We start from the raw sequence: 7,744 nt of genomic DNA on the forward strand, positions 1-7,744 counted from the left end.
TGTGAGCAAATTTATGTTTTTAAAAGATAGTTTTTGCTGCAGTGCTGAAAATAGATTGGAGGGGAATAAGAATGAACACGTGGAGTCAAATAAGAAGTTATTTCTTTTTTTTTTTTTTTTGACTGGTAAGGGGATCTCAACCCTTGGCATGGTGTTGTCTGCACCACGCTCAGCCAGTGAGCGCACCGGACATCCCTATATAGGATCCGAACCTGCGGCCTCGGCGCTACCAGCGCTGCAGTCTCCGAGTGAGCCACGGGGTCGGCCCAGAAGTTATTTCAATAAAGTAAATAGGTAACAGCTCTAATTCAGAATAAACTGGTGTCAGGAGAGGTGGAAAAAAGTGGATAGACCTGACGTTCACAGGACAGATTTGCAAACTCTACTTCAGGCAAATCTGCCTGAATTTGCTCATGGATTGAACAAAAGGAGTGAACTAGAGGAGGAGGAACCAAGAAGTCGCAGGTTTCTGGCTTAACCAGTAAGCGTGCGGTGGTGTCATCGGTTGAGATGGGGGAGAAATGAGTTCAGTGAGGAAAACCCTTGTCTCAAGACTCAAAGGCAACATCACAAGATAAAGACAAAATGTAAACTGGCATCTCCATTAAAAAATAAAACATCACTATAAAGAGAAAACCAAGAGAAGATCTAGTCTACATTTTCAGTTTACACATTAGAAAGCTGAGGCCAGAAGAGGAAAGACAAGTGAATGAGTCAGAGCCTGGGTCAGAAGTCACCATCTAGGTGAGATTCTTTGGCTCTAGTACCCCAAATACCGCCTCCAAGTTTGCTTGTTTGTTTGTTTTCGTAATTCTTTCCCTTTAGGAAGGTTTTTAGGCTACGTCTGCTAATAGAGCTATCACTTCACTTCTTCCTCAGGGCATGACGGTGATGCCAGGAAGGTTCTTCCTGCCTTCAGATCTTTCGGGCTTGTCATACTTTGCTCCTGAGAAGCACATGGAACACTGTTAGGAATTAGGAAAGTTTCATCCATCATGCTTTCTCCTCTAAAGTTATTACCCCCAAAGCCGTCCTAGAAGGCTTCTAGGCTCTTAAAGAGAATTTTAGTTATTCAAACTATTCACTCAGACAAATACTGATTCAGTATCTCCTGTTCTGTAAACTATGAACAATTCAAAAGGATGATATTTAATTCTTAGCAACAAGAAGTCTTAAATGTGGTCAGAGAAATCAAGATATAAGAATTGACTAAGTGGCAATGCTGGTCAGGGTCAAGATTTGGCATCAAAATAAGTGGCCAGTACAATAAGGGCCATGACATTTCAGAAAAGGTAGTCACCCACGTGGGCTAGAGCAATCCAAGACTGAGTAGAAACAGATATTGAAGAACAGCTCAGCTTTGAAAAGGAACCAAGGAGGGCAAATTTAAATTTGAACTGAGAAAAACCAATTCATCTCAGGGCCTGGCCAAGTCCATAGAAGGGTCAAGAGTTTTAATGAAGATTGGAATTAATGGAGGCAGAAAAACCATGCTGAGAACAATAACAACTCATCATTATACTTGTATTAGTTCATTTAAGCATCACAACAACAACCTATAAGGAGGTCTCTTCTAGTTCCATTTCACAGATTAAAAAAGTTGAGGCCCAGAGTAGTTATTTAACTTGCCTCAATCACACAGCCAGCACATGGCACTGCTGAGTTTCAAGTCCAGCTACAGAGCCTGTGCTCTTAACCACTACAGCATGTGGCCTCTCACATGAGCACTCGTGGTTTGTAACAGTCAGAGGGAGGGGTATCAAAAAGACCATGATGACATTCTGGAAATAGGGACTAGGGACAAAAATAAATGACTACCAAAAAGGCACAGCAGAGACGGAGTCAGATTGCAAAAGCAAGCAGCCTTAAGAGCCAACTTCAAAATGGTATAGATGAAGATAAACATCAATAACAGGTCTGGAAAGACATAGTGCCTGGCTTGGAGAGGGGGTGGGTTTAAAAGAAAGAAAAAAAAAAGTACCAGGGCAAGGAAATCTGAAGATAAGCCTGCTTGAGGCAGATTTCTGGCAGAAAGCTGGTCTTGCTGACCCTGATTTCACTACCCATGTGGCTACCTCCGCCCTTGCAGCTTAAGTCATGCCAGTCTCCAACAGAAGAATAAATGGAATAAAAGTTGGTAGTACAGACCAAGCATGCACTGCTTAGAGGACACCAAGAACCCATCTTTCTATCCTGCATGACCTGGGGTCGAGGACAATTATGGGAAAACAAGAAACAAGACCGCCTAGATATGTCTGGTCGTGGAGCACTACAGTGCAGGAGCAGTGGCTGAAGTTTAATCTTGGAGGCAACATGGAGCCACTGAAATTTCTTGAGGAGGAAGGAAGAGGACAAAATTGGCCTATCGAGTATCCTCACCTAACTGTGGTCTACAGGTTGGATTACAGAGGGGAAAGAAAGGTGAGAAGGTGTTAAGTTTAAATGCAACCATGGCAAGAATACATGTAACTCTGGATACAGAGGATTCAAGAAAGCAGTTAAAACAATGATTGAACTACAAGTTTCTGGGAGAAATCCATACATACTCTCAGGAATGACTTCTAGCAACTCCGGGAGAGTTTCTTTCAGCAATGTTAGTAGTTTAAAAGGCAGGGAGGGGGTCCTTTGGAACACACTCGACAACATGCTGAAAGATGAGTCCGTTGGAACAGAGGTGAACCATGTAATTTTAGGTATATTCAGTTTCCCCAGAAAACATTCTTTCATCCATGATAAATATAGCTTTAAGCAGTATCCCACATGATTCATGTGGCTGGGACACACCCAGCTAGTTTTTTGTTCTAAGAGACCCATGAATCAACTGCCTTTGTCTCAGAATTGGGACAATTTGCAAGGATCGGCTTAACAGATAATAGATATGCCGGAAGCAAGAGTAGTGATACTGAAAATAAACCATTTCTACTCTGGCATGAAAAAAAAATTAATAATAATCTTTTTCTTTCACTGTATCTTTGAGTACTCTAAATCTTTATAACAGGCTGCCAAGTATATTATAGGTCTTTGATCTTTTTTTTCCCTAACCACTATTTGCAGGGATTTTTTTTTTTAAGTATTTATAGTGAAAACTTAAAAGTAGCTAAAGAAAAAAAATCTTTTCAGTCTTGGGACTTCAGTTCTCAGTTTCTTCACCAGTAGAGTAAGGAAGCTAAACTGGACATTTTCACAGGAACTACATATATATGATTACTTTAAACTTCTCATAAATGTTTTTCTGAGGATGGTCTTCAAAATATCTGGGATTTTTCTATATATACAAAAATGATGCATATTCAGATATTAAATATAAATTTAAAAAGTTACATAATTCACATCTATATTAGTTTTTAGCCAATCACAATTTTTTCATGGATACAATTGAAAAAAATTCAGGATGTTTATAAATATAACAAACTGAATTAGATCAAAGAGCTTTCTTTGGTGGAGCCCTTTTAGCATGTCTGTTTAGCCCTTCCCTCCCATCCCCTCCACCTTTCCTGTGAACTGCTGTCCATTCAGATAATTAAAAGGATGAACCCTAATGTCATATTTCTGTCTCGTGACCCTACCCCATGAGTACAGTTGGTTGGACCACAGAAAGGCATCCGACTCTGGAATTTGGAATTGGAAAAGAGAGAGAAAGAGAGACAGCTGTCTCTTTTCAGGTAGCTAGAAGTGGAACAAATAATGTTGGGAACTTGCAGCAATTGTATTTTTCCATTTGTACATGGAAAGGAAGAAAAGCTAGTCCACAGACAGAGAAGAAAACACATGAAACCAGCTGTACAAAGAAGTAGAGATGTTCAAGTTTTGGTCCAATTTGCTCCTGAGGCTTAGCTGTTTCTCTGTCTTAGATTTTCTCTGGTATGATTATCATAAATTCCTTTTGTTTGCATAAGCTATCTCAAATGGCTCTCTGCTCTGAGTTTGTCTACCGAGAACGGTAACTCTCATGACAAACTGTGCAAGACTGTGTGGACTGCATCTCCCTTAGACTCAGCGGATTGGCTGGGTGTACCGAGCTCCAACTCTGGCGGTTGCTGGGAGACACCTCTGGGACAGCAAGTTCAGAAGAAAACTAGGAGGGGAAGCAACAGTCTTTGATCAAAGCAGCATCTCACACCATTGGACTGACAGGCCATACTCTCTTCTTCCTTCGATTTACCCCCCCAATCTCTGTAGCAGAGAAAAGTAAATCATGTTGGCTGCCCAAAGGTTCTTCTAGAGTCAGAGATCTGACTTTGTGTTTCTCACCATCTCCCAAACTTTCCTCAACATATGCATTGTGAGCTGTGAGCGTTCTCTGGATGGGTCCACTCCACATCGAGGTGCTCAGTTTCTTACCAACAAAGCAAGTAGAGAGGGCACTTGAGCTGATCCTAGCAGCCATCTCATAAGTGTGTCCTCTCCAAAGCTAGGGAGGAATCAGACCTTACTACAGAATGTAGCTTCCTCCTGCAAAGCATAGCACCTCCCTCTCCCCTACTCCCAACCCCCACATGTATCTTAATCCATCATTTAATGGCAGATTAAGGGATGAGCCAGTTTGTCACAATAACAGGGTCCTCCTACTCCAATTAGCCCAAGCCCATACTGGTGAACTGACTCCCTTTGAGGAATTCAGAGCCATGGGGTCATTAAAGATAGTTTGTTTTGTTTCTTAGGTATTCCTCAAGCACTCAGAAAATTTAGTCTCATCGGCAAGCTCTAACAAGACTACATTTGCATTTTGTCTTTCTGAAGATTAATTTGAATCTACCCGAGGAAATTAAAATACACTATTGCACTCTTTTTGAAGTCTCGTCATAGTCTATGGTACAAAATCCACACAGCCCCAAATCAGCAAGGCTTCTGAGAACCTGCCTCATCCCACTCCCCCAATTCTTTCACAGGGTCATGGTCTTGGCCTCAAGATGACTTGGTTTTAACTCTGGTAAGGCATTGCTAATCAAAACATCTGCTTCTGGTGCTGGCAACGTCAATCAATCCTCCCACAAAAGATGGCTAAAGAAGCTGGATAAAATTGTAAAAGATGAAAATCTTGGAAGCATCAAAGAGCTAGAATACTACTAATAAAAAAATTACCAGTTCCAGATACAGAAGGGATAGGAATCCATATAGAAAAGCTTGGCATTTGAGCCACTTTTTTTGTTTTTGATTTTTGTGGGTTTTTTGGCAGCTGGTTAGTATGGGGATTTGAACCCTTGACCGTAGCATCATAACAGCATGCTTTAACCAACCGAGCTAACTAGCCAGCCTCAGGCCACTTTCGAATTGGGTATATTTGCCTATTGAAGAGAGGTGGCCAAGAGGCTGAGCTATACTTTTGGTAACTTCACTGAGCAGGGGGAACAAAAATCAATGTCTAGAGCCAGGCAAGTTTGGAATTCAGTAAACTATCCTTCACTTTGGACCAGTGGCCCAAAGAGTTGCATCCTAGAAGTAAGGGTAATACAGAAGTAAGCTGTTCCTTTCATGAGCTACAAATATGCTAGGTGACTTTAAAAAAATCAAATCTGGAACTTGGATTAATGTCATCATGAATTATTAGTGTCCCCAGGCACTTAACTAAAGTAATTAAAAATCTTTATTGGTGGACAACATATCATTTTAGACTTCAAATGATAATAACATTATCCTTGAAAAGTTATTCACACAAAAAAATGTCTAGAACAAAATCAAAAGTAATCAGGCATATGAGGAGACCAGACACTATGAATGTAAACACGAACAACAAAAGTAGATCCCAGATGCTCCAGATACTGGAATTATTAGATAAAGATATAAACAACTGTGCTTGCTATGTTCAAAGAGATAAAAGTCGAACTTAAAATTGCTAGAAGAAAACAGAAAACAAGTGGCAAATTATCTCAGAACTGAAAATTTTGATAACTAAAATCAAGAATTCAATAAACGAATTTAACAGTATACTAGACACAGCTGAAAAAAGAATTAGTAAAATGGAAGATAGATCACAAGAAATTACCCAGAATATAGCACAAAGACATAAAGATGAAAAAATACGGAACTGGCCAGTTAGTTTACTCAGTTAGAATGTAGTGCTGGTAATACCAAAGTCAAGCATTCATATCCCCAAACCAGCCAGTCACCAAAAAAAAAAATAGGCATTAAAAATACATTGAGAAACTCTTATATGCTTTTCACTGAAATTGTAGAAGAAAAGAAATCAGTAATGGGTCAGAGGCATTATTTAAAACATAATAGCCGAAACTGCTCTGGAACTGATGAAATACCACATTTATCATCAGGCTACTTACTACAAGATTGTTCATAAAAATCAAGGAAGAAACATCAGATGTGGGCATTCATGTATCCTAGCTGCATCCACTTATGAACTCATTCCCATCTGGCTTTCAGTTGTTGGTTCACAGAGGACCAGCGGCTCCTGATGTATCGATTCTTTACTAAAGCAAGATCATTTAAGCTCTGCAGCTCTCTTCCATGACTATGCAGTTCTCAGCCACATAAAATATTCTGCTACTCCCACACACCCTGTGCTTTTAGGGAGCTCCTTGGGGCTATCTCATGACCACCCATCCAGACACACTGCAATCATATTTACTTTATTTCCACTTCATGGTAGTTATGTAGAAATGCTATATTCTGCCTTGCTCCCAGACTTGATTTTGTGGGTCTTTTTGACCTTCATTTCCAAAACCTATTGGTGAGGGGATAGGGTGTCTTTTTCTCTCTATCCTCAGAACTTGGGCTGAGCCCTTATCAAGATTTCAAGTCTTCAATCTCTCCTGCCTCTCTTCTTTCTTCTGGAAATTTTTATCTAGTTGCACATAGGAAAAACTGGTTTAGTTTAATAACATTATTCTTAATTTTCTCTTCTTTGCACAGACCAAGGGATAAACTTTTTGTTTGTTTTTTGTTTTGATGGCTGGCCAGAAAGGGGCTCTGAACCCTTGACCTTGGTGTTATCAGCACCACCATCCAACCAAGTGAGCTATCTTGCCAGCCCTCAAGAGGTGGACATTTGAGTCTTCTGTTAAGTGTTCTTCTGGGTCACTTGTTGCCAGAGGCAATGAATGTCATTGCATTAAACAGGGTACTGTAGATTGGATGTCCCCCCAACCTCATTGAAGCTTAAATCCCCACTGTAAATATTGAGGGTGGGAAATCCTATTACAGTAATTAAAACATAGGGCCTGAAGAGGTGATTAGATTGTAAGACCTTGCCATAATGAATGGATTAATAATGGTGGTCATGGGTGTGGTTTGAAGGGCTTTAAAAGGAAATCACATGAAGAGTCTCTCTCTGCTCCACCGTTTTCTGCCATGTAAGACCCTGCATTGCTATAAAGCCACCACCAAAGAAGACCCTCACCAGTTGTGTTCCCTGGACTTTGGACATCTTAGTCTCTGCAACTGTAAGCAATAAATTTCATTCTCTTATAAATTACCCAGTTTCAGGTATTTTGTTATAAGCAACAGAAACAGGCTAATGCACAGGATAAAGGCAAAGAAATAAGAAAATCAACCTGGGAACAAACTTGAATGGATATCTCAAGATACTATTTTACAACATATGAAGTCACAAGTCCTAAGTCTTTTTTTTTTTTTGACCAGTAAGGGGATCGCAACCCTTGACTTGCTGTCATTCTCACCACGCTCAGCCAGTGAGCACACCAGCCATCCCTATATAGGATCCAAACTCACGGCCTCAGCGCTACCAGCACCGCACTCTCCCAAGTGAGCCACGGGGCCGGCCCCTAAGTCT

The sequence above is a fragment of the Galeopterus variegatus genome, unplaced genomic scaffold, assembly GCF_000696425.1.
Source record: "Galeopterus variegatus unplaced genomic scaffold, G_variegatus-3.0.2 Scaffold3611, whole genome shotgun sequence".
Taxonomy (NCBI): Eukaryota; Metazoa; Chordata; class Mammalia; order Dermoptera; family Cynocephalidae; genus Galeopterus; species Galeopterus variegatus.